Source organism: Bos taurus, chromosome 8, assembly GCF_002263795.3.
Source record: "Bos taurus isolate L1 Dominette 01449 registration number 42190680 breed Hereford chromosome 8, ARS-UCD2.0, whole genome shotgun sequence".
Classification (NCBI taxonomy): domain Eukaryota; kingdom Metazoa; phylum Chordata; class Mammalia; order Artiodactyla; family Bovidae; genus Bos; species Bos taurus.
This window is the reverse complement of record NC_037335.1, coordinates 59,045,162-59,058,300: the sequence shown is the minus strand read 5'-3', so window position 1 is coordinate 59,058,300 and position 13,139 is coordinate 59,045,162. Positions and strand designations below refer to the sequence as shown.

At 41.0% G+C, this 13,139-nt stretch overlaps 1 long non-coding RNA gene across 1 annotated transcript; it reads left to right on the top strand.

Moving 5' to 3' along the window:
* The first annotated feature begins 9,202 nt into the window (after nt 1–9,202).
* Nucleotides 9,203–12,796, top strand: LOC132345960 (uncharacterized). The gene is made up of 3 exons (XR_009495588.1): nt 9,203–9,413; nt 9,596–9,681; nt 10,646–12,796. It is a non-coding gene; the product is annotated as an uncharacterized lncRNA (long non-coding RNA).
* The last annotated feature ends 343 nt before the right edge of the window (nt 12,797–13,139 follow it).

Genomic DNA, 13,139 nt, shown 5'->3' with positions numbered 1-13,139 from the left:
TTGATCCAGTGGTTTGTGTAAGCTTCATATAGGTTTTTGTTTGTTTGTTTGTTTTTCCTCTGATGGGAAAGGCTAAGTGAGGTGGTAATCCTGTCTGTTGATGATTTGGTTTGTATTTTTGTTGTTTAGATGAGGCATCCTGCACAGGGTGCTACTGGTGGTTGGGTGATGCAGGGTCTTGCATTCCAGTGGTTTCTTTTGTGTGAGTTCTCACTATTTGATACTCCCTAGGGTTAGTTCTCTGGTAGTCTAGGATCTTGGAGTCAGTGCTCCCACTCCAAAGGCCTAGGGCTTGATCTCTGGTCAGGAATGAAGATTCCACAAGTGGTTTGTTATGGCATTAAGTGAGATTAAAACAGATATCCAAAATCAAGATACCAAAGATGAAACCCAGACAAATGGCAATTACAATATCAGATGAATAATTATTAAAATAATGGAATATACATATATACTTACACATCCATGAACGAAGTCAAAATAGTCCAACAAAAATAAAGTACAGTAGATTGACCCAGCAAACTAATGAAATAAAAAATTATATTTATGAGTTAAGAACAAAACTAAGTTAAGCACAAACTGGAAAACAAAACTAAAGCAAGGTGCCAGATGGGGAATAAAGAAATGGAATAAAAACTAACAAATATGTTGAGAGGGAAGGAAAGAAAGAAAAGAAAGAATAGATATGTGAAGTTAAATAAAAGATGAAAAAGATTTATATACATTAAAGATTAACTGCAAGGGGAAAAGAACAGTAGGAAAGGCAAACAAAGGAATAAATGTAGAAAAAATATAATAGGTTTTAAAAAATTTAAAAAGTTAAAATTATAAAAAAGAAAGAGAGGAAAAAAAAAACAACAGAAGAAGAAAGAAAAAAGGAAAAGAAAAGGAAAACTCCACAGAATTGCAATAGCCCAACGTAGAGACAGAGGAAACAATAAAAAGTGTGACTGAATATACACATATACATATACACCCATAATCAAAATCAAAATAGTGCAACAAAAATAAAGTACAATCGATTGACCTGGCAAACAAAGGAAACCAAAAATTATATCTACCAGAGCAAAACTAATTAAAGCAGAAACAGGAAAGCAAAACTAAAGCAAAGTGCCAGTTGGGGAATAAAGCAATGAAAATAAAACTAACAAATATTTTGAGGTGAAGGAGATAAAGAAAAGAAAGAATAGATATGCAAAGTTAAATAGAGGTAGATAAAGAAGATATATATGTTAAAGATTAATTGCAAGGGGATAAGAACAGTAGGAAAACTAACAGAAATACATGTAGATAAAATAATAATAGATAAATTAAAAATTAAAATTAAAAAAAGAGAAAAGAAAATAAAAAAGGAAAACTCCACAGAACTGCCAATGCCCAGCACAGGGGCAGAGGTTTATAACAATAATAAAAAATGTGACTGTGAAAAAAAAACCAAAACAACTCAAAGGCTTAATTGGATTTTATAGTCCTATAAAATGGAGAACGACAACAGAGTGGGGAAAAAAGGGAAAATCCAAAAGAATCTATAGAACAGTCAAAAAATAAGAGTAATAAAAGTCTTTCTTGAGTCACTGCTGTCAGAGTCCTTTCCCTCATTGGGAGTCACAGTCCACCTTACTTCCCTAGGGTGCCCTCTAACACTGTGCTATCTCTGGACCTGCTGTGGGGGCAACTCAGATTCTAATCTCATCCTATTCCTATGCGTTCTTGCCTCCAATGTCCACAGCTATCTAAACTACTGTGTTTTCTTTCGTGGGAGCTCTCAATGACCTTTTATATCTTCCATAGACACAGAGTCTGCCTAGTTGATTGTGTGGATTTAATCTGCAGCTAATATAGCTGGTGGGAAGGTTTTGCATTTTCTTCCTTAGCTATACTTCCCCTGAGTTTCAACTGTGGTTTTATTTCCACCACTACATGTGGTTTTTCCACTGGGGTTTGCTCCTGAGGCTGCCCTGCAGGACTTGGATTTGCCCCTGTGAGGGCCAGGTGTGGAGGTGGTGCAGCTTCTTGGGTCACAGGGGTTCTGGAAGCACCAGGTACTCAGGGGAGTTGGTGGCTAGAGCAGCAGGATATATAGTGCTCTAGAAGAGTATAGCAACCAGTATTGGCCAATACGCTCCAGTGTTCTTGCCTGGAGAACTCCCTTCCCTGACAGAGAAACCTGGCAGGCCACAGTCTACTGGGTTGCAAAGAGTTGGACATGACTGAAGCAACCTTGTGCACATAGATGCAAGACTTTTTTTGCCTGTGCAGCTCTGCCCCAGTGAGAGTTGAGCATGAAGGTGGCACAGCTGCTTGGCTTGTGGGGACCCTGGCAGCACCAAGTGTGCAGGGACATGGACTGCTACTGCAGGAGTTATGGCCCTATCAGAGTATTTTTTCGAGCCTCTTGTAGCTGGCTATCAGAAGGCCTCTTTGGCTAGTCTTTTTCCGTAGCTCCTCCCATTCAGGCATTTAGCGGGCTCCCTCGCCTGGGGTCCTTCTGTTGTTTGGCGTGTCAGGTACCTAGATGGGGGCCCCTGGGGTGGCGCATCAATCTCTTAAAGGAGCACCTTGGGTGGGGTCCTACTCTGTAGTTCAGTGCATCCGGCATTTGATGGGCCAGCCTCTCTATTGTTCAGCTGCTGATGTTGGTGTGTGGGGGGAGTGAGAGGCTATGGTGATGGCTGTATCCCCTATGCATGACTCAGCGGTATCGCCTTGCTTCCATGGCTGCCTGATTTCCTCCACTGGCATTTCCCACCAGGATCTCCTCCCTCGCATCCCCTCAGTTTGTCTCTCCACAGTCAACAGCAGCGCTCGCCCTGGGATTGCTCCACAATCCCTAAACTCCAGCTCCCAGCTGTTGCGCCTTCCAGGAGACTAGCATTCCTGTCTGGCGAATATATGGCTGCAGCAAGGACTGTCTGATTCTCATTCCATTTAAGCTTCCACAGATCAGCTGTTTCACTCTCAGCCTTGAATGTTTCTCCTCTGACTCAGACAATTGCCCCAATGTGGGGATCAGACCCCTGCTTCAGTTTCCCCCAGCCTCCCAGGGAAGGTCCAGTCCTACTAACACTCCTGTTTTCCCCCCAGTTCCTTTGTCCTACCAAGTTTTGTGTGGTTCTGTATATTCTTTTCTGCTGCTCAGGTACTCTGGTCTGCTCTCAGCTGGTGTTCTGCCTGCATTTCTATATCTGAAGGTGTGTTCCTGATGTATCCTTGGAGAGAGATGTATTTGTCTACCTACTCCTCAGCCATCTTGTTCGAGCCTCAACTGTTGATGTTTTAAACAGCAAAAATATAGGATTTTGTGGGTTCTTTTTTAAAGTGAAGGTAATTTGATGGATGGAGGTATATGGACTGTGACCACCGAGTCATTGGGAAAAGGACAGCATGCCCAAAGACAAAGCTTGTGGACAGTCTGTGCCAGGAGGAAGTGCCCAGGGAGTGGGCATTGAGCTCAGCACTGTGTGTTCACTTTCAGCTGACTGCATTCAGCTGTAGTAATGGGCTTGTATTGGGTGGCTGTTACTTGGGCCCAGAGCATTGAAATGCTGCGAAATGCAACTTCCATTCCTGCATCATTCACCTGTTGACCTAGGGGACAAGCTAATTGATGCTGTAGGAACATGCACTGTGTCTGAGCAGTCCTAGTCTTCAGTCCAAATTCACGGGAGGCTAAAGCATGGCATCAAGCCAGAAATGAGAGTTAGATTAATTCTGTGTGTACAGATCTGGAGGATTTATATTGGTCTGAATAGATAGTGCATTGCCTCTCTCCTAAAAGATTACAGAGAATAAGCTGTCTTCAGGCTAATAAAACCTGTCCACAAAAGTCTTTATAGCTATTAGACAGGCTGTTACAATCCTAATGAACCCTGGCAAGAATTAAAATGTTATGTTATAGGTGAGCATTTGGGCCCTTAAAAAGTGACCTATTCTGTTGAATGATATTTAAAATTAAAATTCTTATTCAGCAGCCAAGTAAGAATTCAGTTCTTACTGAATTCAACTTATTCAACTGTAAGTAAGCTGAATAATCTTACTCAACTCTTTTAAGCAGTGCTAACATATATTCACTGTGAAGCTGGTACATTTGTTTATGTAATTAACTCCAGTGAAAGTACAATGATATATAACTAATTATATTAGTTAGGGTTATCCAGAGAAACAACTAAGAAGATGTGAGTGGGTGTGAGTATATAGAGGCGGGGGCTGGATTTATTTTAAGAAATTGACTCACATGATTGTGGAGGCTGGCAAGTTTGAAATCTGCAGGGTGGGTCGGCAGACTGGAGACCCTGGGAAGAGTTGATAATAGCAGTTTGAGTCCAAAGGCAGTGGACTGGCAGAATTCCTGCTGTTGTGGGTGGTCAGTCTTCATTTAAAGGTCTTCCACTCGTTGGAAGAGGCCTACCCACATTATGGAGGGTAATCTACTTTACTCAAAATCTATAAATTTCATGTACAATCTATTAGTCTCATGCACCATCTAGACATGGATGACCAAATATTTTAAGCATTGCAGCCTAGCTAAAGTGACACATAAAATTAACCCTTGCAGCTGCTAAAAAATGTTTTTCAGATACTCTGTTTTTAAGATTTCCTATGTTATAGGAATCAGTTTTGGAGAGATCAGAGAGCATTTTTAAAAAAATTGCTTCCATCTGATAAAATATGCACCAGAAAATTTTCAAATATTTATTTGAATCTGGGAAAAATCCCTGTATATATGTTATATTCCCCTGGCACCCCTTCCAAATGCCTAAACACTTCAGAACCACATACCAAGTTTCTGGGGTGGTTGTAAAGTTATTAACATTTTTCTATCTGTCAAGAAAAGTCTTGGCCTACCTGTGTTCATGACTTTGAGATGCCACCCTGGGAAAAGAGGGCTTACTAATCTTGGTGTCTACCCCTCCATTCTCACTCTACAATCTCACTTATCACATATCCTTAACTTCAAACTGAGCCCCCTCACAGGAGAGACATCTTGGATTTAAGAAGCCTCAGCCATCTGGCAAGTCATGCCAGCACTTTTCTTTGCTGCACTTTCCCAGGCAGACTAACTGCTTGCTTGCTCATTTCTTTTCCCTCCTTCTCCATCCTTCCTTCTGCAAATACTGTGGAAAAGACACTATCTAACAAGTCCAAAGGTGACGTTTTAATGAGAAATAGTACAAAACTCCCTCCAGAAGGAACTAGTTCTTACTTTACTGTCCCCAACTGCTCATTTTTGTCCTTGAGTTGGTGGATGTCCTTGAGTAGGGATGCAGGGGTCAAGAAGCAACAGTTAGAACCAGACATGGAAAAATGGACTGGTTCTAAATTGGGAAAGGAGTACGACAAGGTTGTATATTGTCACCCTGCTTATTTAACTTATATGCAGAGTACATCATGTGAAATGCCAGGCTGGATGAAGCACAAGCTGGAATTCAGATTACTGGGAGTAATATCAATAACCTCAGATATGCAGATGACACCACCCTTATGGCAGAAAGTGAAGAGGAACTAAAGAGCCTCTTGATGAAAGTGAAAGAGGAGAGTGAAAAAGCTGGCTTAAAATCAACATTCAGAAAACTTAAGCTCATGGCAGCTGGTCCCATAACTTCATGGCAAATAGATGGGGAAACAGTGAGAAACTTTATTTTCTTGGTCTCCAAAATCACTGCAGATGGTGACTGCAGCCATGGAATTAAAAGACGCTTGCTCCTTGGAAAAGTTATGACCAACCTGGATAGCATATTAAAAAGCAGAGACATTATCTTGCCAACAAAGGTTCTCGTCAAAGCTGTGGTTTTTCCAGCGGTCATGTATGGATGTGAGAGTTGGACCATAAAGAAAGTTGAGTGCTGAAGAATTGATGCTTTTGAAGTGTGGTGTTGGAGAAGATTCTTGAGAGTCCCTTGGACAGCAAGGAGATCAAACCAGTACATCCTAAAGGAAATCAGTCCCGAAGATTCATTGGAAGGACTAATGTTGAAGCTGAAACTCCCATACTTTGGCCATCTGATGTGAAGAACTGACTCATTGGAAAAGACCCTGATGCTGGGAAGGATTGAAGGCAGGAGTAGGGGATGACAGAAGATGAGATGGTTGGGTGGCATCACCCACTCTATTGACTGAGTTTGAGCTAGCTCCAGGAGATGGTTGAAGGACAGGGAAGCCTGGTGTGCTGCAGTCCATGGGGTCGCAAAGAGTTGGACATGACTGAGCAGCTGAAGTGAACTGACTGAACAGGGATGCAGTTAGAGAGGCATAGGGATGCCCAGAATGTTGTAACAGATATGAGTCCTAAAATGTCTATGCTCAGATTCCTGGGATGGGGCATTCCTCAGGTCCCAGGAGCTTGGCAGACACTGGTTTTAAGTTGCATCTTTTGTCAGGCTCTGAAGACCAGTAGTATTAGCCACCCCTGGGAGCTTTTCTGGGAGAAGGCAATGGCAACCCACTCCAGAACTCTTGCCTGGAAAATCCCATGGACGGAGGTGCCTGGTAGGCTGCAGTTCATGGGGTCGCTAAGAGTCGGACACGACTGAGCAACTTCACTTTCACTTTTCACTTTCATGCATGGAGAAGGAAATGGCAACCCACTCCAGTGTTCTTGCCTGGAGCATCCCAGGGATGGGGGAGCCCAGTGGGCTGCTGTCTATGGGGTCGCACAGAGTCGGACACGACTGAAGCGACTTAGCAGCAGCAGCAGCAGCAGCAGCAGCAACAGCAGGGAGCTTTTCTAGGCATGCAGGCTTTAGGTCCTGCCACAGACCTACTGAAGCATCTTTGGAGATTTGTGTGTTAAACTCTCCTGAGGAAATGAGAAATGAGGGTGTGGTGTGTGACCACACTTGGTTGGGAGTTGCTTTTCAAAAGGTAGAAGAGCCCTAGAAAGAGAATGTGGAACTGAGGTAGGAACGATAAATCATGCACTTCAGATTTTGCAGAGGGTTGCCTCTGGTTACTTGAAATCTGTATTCATGATTGGATTTACCATGAAGATAAGAAATTTATATTTCCAAGTATATTGTGTAATATTTTGTGAATGTGTTCTTCAGAGACAAATGCACATAGAGAAAAGGACAGAGAGTTGGGGTACAGCTTGCCTAGTCTTTCCAGATGGAAAGATTTGCATACTTGCATACTCAGCACCCAGATCAGGAAACAGCATGTTACTAGAAGCCCCCATGCTCCCTTCCCATCACTATAGCCCTTCTCTGTCCCCGTGCACAAGCTCTTGCCTGTTCTTTTTCTTACTACATGGGTTTGGCTTCTAGCATTCAAAACTGTTGCTTGTGAACTTTTGTAGATCTTTCATTTCCATTGCTATAGATATTCATTGGGTGAAGATACCACAATTCATTTATCCATTTTACTGTTCATGGCCATTTGGGTACTTGGTACTTTGTGGTTGTTGCATATAGTGCTGCCATGGGTAGTCCATCATACATCTTTTGGTAAACATATGGAGTCACTCGATGCCTTGCTTTTAATAACTGTTAAAATAACTTCAGCTTTCCTTGTATACTTAGGGTCATCATTATGAAGCTGAGTTTCATCCTGGGCTGTGGTATAGTGATATCCCCAGGATTTGTGGGGATGGTAGTTCAGCTTGGCTTTTTGAGTTCTTGTGTGCATTTTCATTTGTGTTCTTGCTGTCAGGCTACTGTGTTACAATTTATGATGGTCAATCCTTCTTTCCTTCCTGGGTACCTGAAAACTCAGAAAGCAAAATGATCAGGTATACTAGAATTGTATTTTAATCCCTGTTATTCCTGTGCCAAGGAGGGATATCTCACAGGCTGCTGTTCATTCTTTCTTGATTTTCAGTCTGCTTTTGGATTCTTCATGGTACCAAATACATGAATTTCAGATGACTGGAGTACTGCTGTCATTTTGAAATCATTATTATTATTTTTAACCATTTTATTCCTTTTCCATTTTGATGTATATTTTAACTCCTTTCCCTCTTTTGTTCATTTTGAAAGTTCGCCAAAGTAGACACTGTAGTTCTAAATTACCTTTATAGAAATCATGCCATTTCAAAAGGTCAACACGAAACATGGATTTATAGTATCACTAATACATGTGAGAAGTAGTTGTCTGGCCAAGAGTGGGCATAGTATTATGCTGATATGAAGCCACAAGAGTCTGGCAAGATTCGGGCTTGCTTCTGTGTCTTGGGCCCTCAGTGCAATGGTTGGTCACTGAAATTATTTTTAATGCTTTTTTTTTTTTTTCTGAGTCTTGAGAAAATGCTACAGAAACTGTACGTGGAGGGAAACAGATACTACCACTTTGTGGGTTCTCCTTGTCCATTCAAGATTACTGTACTAACTTTATTACAGCTCCTTCTTTAGCACCACTTGCTTTTAAAGAAACCACTCTGCATTTATTTCTGTTTTGATTAGTAGCTTTTAAACCAGTTGTACTGCCCCAGAAGGATGTTATCCACACAGGTGAGAGAGGGCAACTCATACCTCAGGGACCCAGAACTGGAAACCACGGAAGAATAAAGGATTGGGATGAAAAATGTAAACTGAGATAAATGTAAATACACAGTTGATTGAAATTGCCTTTTCCTTATCTGATGAACCAGTGAATTAAGTGATGAATCAATTAAGACTGACTTAAAAAAATAATTTCATTAATCAATAGCTGGGTCTTCATTGCTGTGCAGGCTTTTCTCTAGTTGCGGAGAGGGGGGGCTACTCTTTGTTGCAACGCACAGGCTTCTCATTGTGGTGGCTTCTTTTGTTGAGGAGCTTGGGCTCTAGGGTGTGGCACGTGGGTTCAGTGGTTGTGGCTCCCAGGCTCTAGAGCACATGGGTGCGTGGGCTTAGTTGCTCCACAGCATGTGGGATCTTCCTGGACCAGGGAGCAAACCAATGTCTCCTGCATCAGCAGGTGGATTTTTCTTTTTACCACTGAGCCACCTGGGAAGCCCAAGACTGACTTTTCTTTTCTTAGCTTTCCTGAGGTTTGAGGTCAGATTACTTCAGGACATAGTGTTTGCAAATCTGAAGATTGTGTGCTGTTTTAGTGAGGTGTAGCTCTGGGAGCTTAAAAGTGGACTAGTTTTCAGGGCAACTGATCCTGGTATAATGTGAAAAAGTCAGGTCTTAATAGGATTTTTGGCTACTTTCTTTTTAAAATAACATTTCAGAAAATCACCCTTCGGTTCTTCAGAAAATCAAATGAAAAAGTAATTAAACTTTCCTGCAGGTTTATGGGGAAGCAGTGAAGTGCAAAGTTGATGAGCAGTGAAGTGTAACTCAGGAAACTTCTACCTTGTGGAAAATATTAATACACCCCAGGCATCACTGAATGAGACCAAGACACTCTCAAAGGGTTTTAACCATTGAAATGTCAAAATTGAAGATATCAACAGCATTTTGTTTTAAAGAAGAAATGTGTTCAAGAAAACTGTAAGAAAATTTCTTTTTTTTTAATTTTAGTTTGATATTTTTTTGGTCTCTCTTTGCATTAAACAGAAAGACTGGAAAACTATCTCTGTAGGAGACTTGGCATCAGCCTTAGTTTGACACAATATGTTTCTCACCTACATAGTTTTGAAGAATTTATTTAAAAAAAAATCTTTTTCTTTCAGGAAAAATGCAAAGCTGAGGAAGCCCTCAGTGACCTGTATAAAACAGAACTGACATATCTACAGTGATGATAAAGAAACTCAAAAAGGTAGGTACAGGGCAGCTGGACTCTGAGGATATTTCAGTGTGTATGAATTATTAGCAACCTAAAACATATGTAATCATATTGAAGCAGTGGATGGATCAGATTTCAGAATCAAATTGGACTCCCTGGCAAGAAAAAAAATTTAAAGGCCTCTAATTTCTTTTTCTGTTTCTAAGGGAAGACTACCATTTAAAAAAAAGTATTTATTTTTAATTGAAGGATGATTGCTTTATAATATTGTGTTGGTTTCTGTCATACATCAACATGAATCAGCCATAGGCAAACATATATCCCCTCCCTCTTGAACCTCCCTCCCACCCTATCTCACCCTTCTAGGTTGTCACAGAGCCCCAGTTTGAGTTCCCCGACTCATACAGCAAATTCTCAATGGCTATCTATTTTATATATGGTAATGTATATATTTCCATGATACTCTCCATTTGTCCCACTCTCTCCTTCTGCACCATGTCTACGAGTCTGTTCTCTATGTCTGCATCTCCATTGCTGCCCTGCAAATAGGTTCATCAGTATCATCTTTCTAGATTTCATGCATATGTGTTAATATACAATATTTATTTTTCACTTTCTGACTTACTTCACTCTGTATAATAGGTTCTAGATTCATCCACCTCATTAGCACTGACTCAAATTCATTCCTTTTTATGGCTGAGTAATAATCCGTTTTATATACACACACACACACACACACACACACACACATGCCATGGCTTAATATATGCATCTGTTGATGGACATCTAGGTTGCTTCCATGTCCTAGCTATTATAGATAGTGCTGCAATGAACATTGGGGTACCAGCCTACCTTTTGCATAGGTGTGATAGAAACCTATATGCAGGTCAGGAAGCAACAGTTAGAACTGGACATGGAACAACAGACTGGTTCCAAATAGGAAAAGGAGTACGTCAAGGCTGTATATTGTCACCCTGCTTATTTAACTTCTATGCAGAGTACATCACGACAAACGCTGGGCTGGAAGAAGCACAAGCTGGAATCAAGATTGCTAGGAGAAATATCAATAACCTCAGATATGCAGATGACACCACCCTTATGGCAGAAAGTGAAGAGGAACTAAAACGCCTCTTGATGAAAGTGAAAGAGGAGAGTGAAAAAGTAGGCTTAAAGCTCAACATTCAGAAAACTAAGATCATGGCATCTGGTCCCATCACTTCATGGGAAATAGATGGGGAAACAGTGGAAACAGTGTCAGACTTTATTTTTTGGGCTCCAAAATCACTGCAGATGGTGATTGCATCCATGAAATTAAAAGATTCTTACTCCTTGGAAGGAAAGTTATGACCAACCTAGAGAGCATATTGAAAAGCAGAGACATTACTTTGCCAACAAGGGTCCGTCTAGTCAAGGCTATGGTTTTTCCAGTAGTCATGTATGGATGTGAGAGTTGGACTGTGAAGAAAGCTGAGTGCCGAAGAACTGATACTTTTGAACTGTGGTGCTGGAGAAGACTCTTGAGAGTCCCTTGGACTGCAAGGAGATCCAACCAGTCCATTCTAAAGGAGATCAGTCCTGGGTATTCTTTGGAAGGAATGATGCTAAAGCTGAAACCCCAATACTCTGGCCACCTCATGCGAAAAATTGACTCATTGGAAAAGACTCTGATGCTGGGAGGGATTGGGGACAGGAGGAGAAGGGGATGCTAGAGGATGAGATGGCTGGATGGCATCTCTGACTCGATGGACGTGAGTTTGAATGAACTCCAGGAGATGGTGATGGACAGGGAGGCCTGGCTTTGCTGCGATTCATGGGGTCGCAAAGAGTCGGACACGACTGAGCGACTGAACTGAACTGAACTGAATTGAATAGATATTTCTGAACCCTTGAACAGTTGTCCATCAGACCTCAGTTTTCTTTTATTGTCTTTACCAACCAACTACCCTTAGGCCCTAGGTGTCCAGTGGACTGTCTGCTCATGACAGCAGGGACACCGTCTTTCCTAGTCATGTAGCCCTACACCCAGCTTACTGCGAGGTACATGTATTCAGTGAATATTTATTAAATGAAAAGAATATTTCTTTTCCCTGTGAAAGTTCCAGATCTAGAGGATCCCTGATCAGCAAGAAGTGGGAGAGAACCTGTTGAAGTGAAAGCAAAAGCGTGATTGGTTTTGGCCTTTGCTCTGTTTGGTTTCTCATGAGTAGGTTGGTTTCATTCTGCTGTGCTGGTAGATGTTTACCAACAGGCTCTGCAGAGAGGGAGAAAGGAAGGAGGAATTTGTAGTATTTGACAATTTCCATGGAATAATTACTCCACCATTTCTGATTTCAAGCTACCAAGCTGACATCACTGAATGTAGAGTTGGGGAAGAGATGCTTAAAATAAATAGGCTGTCACTTGCTGGTACACATTGGCTCTGGCACAGAACTGGATTCACTTTCTGCATGTGGATTTTCTCTATAACTAATGGAAATATCTCAGCTAAAATGAAAATGGGTGCTTAAAAAATAATCATCCCTGAAAGTGGCATTGTAAAATTTGGGTACCTCACTTTGCTTTCCCAGTTGTTCATAATATAATCTTTAGTGCTCTTTCCAGTGTTCATACTGAATGAGTTTTGACAATTAAGTACATTTTGTGGGCTATTGCCATCTAAACCTCTGGAATTTTAAAAAATTCTTCCCAGTATCCTCCTTGGAAAATTATCAATGTCAACCTTATATCTGATTTCCAGAGGTCATTAGACTATACATACTATGCTTTTATTACAGAATTTGAACCAATTCTTTGCTTTATGCTAGAGTCACTGGTGCTCCTAGACACTTTTTACTTATTTCAACATCATCCCAAATCTTTAGACTAAGAGAATGTTTGCAAGAGAACACAGAATTTCTTGCCTTGATACAGCATATGATGAAGACCATATAGGCACTTAACAGTAAGAGTCAGGGGTGACAAGACCAGAGTCCTTATTAAGACTATGCTAATTTTTGCCTGTAACATGTGAGACAGTTGTTTTCATCATTCTGTTTGTTAATGTCTCATCTGTAAAAAGGGATTAATAATAAACTGTCCTATCTTACCATAATTGACATTTTATTGACTGTAGTTAATTATGCTGTTTTTCATAATTAAAAAAATAAAATTCTCAAACTTTCCCTGAGGAAGGTACAAATTTTCCTCTTTTATAGCTGAAGACAGAGTTACATGTTTAATAACTTGTTCAAAGTCCCTCAGCTAATGAGCAATGGGTTGTCTTTCTCTTTACACAATTAGTGCTTTCTTGCTTGTTCCTGACTTCCTGCCTGCCTGATAGGTTGTGCGAGAGTCAAAGATGATTCATGTGAGAGCCTCTTATTGGCTGTAAAGTACTATACAGATTCCTGTCTAACTAGGCAAATAGATCTGTTTAGCTCAAGGTGTCTCCTTGAAAGATCATCTTCCTCAGAGCTCTGTGCGTGAAGCTGTGACCTTGATTACTAGGCGCA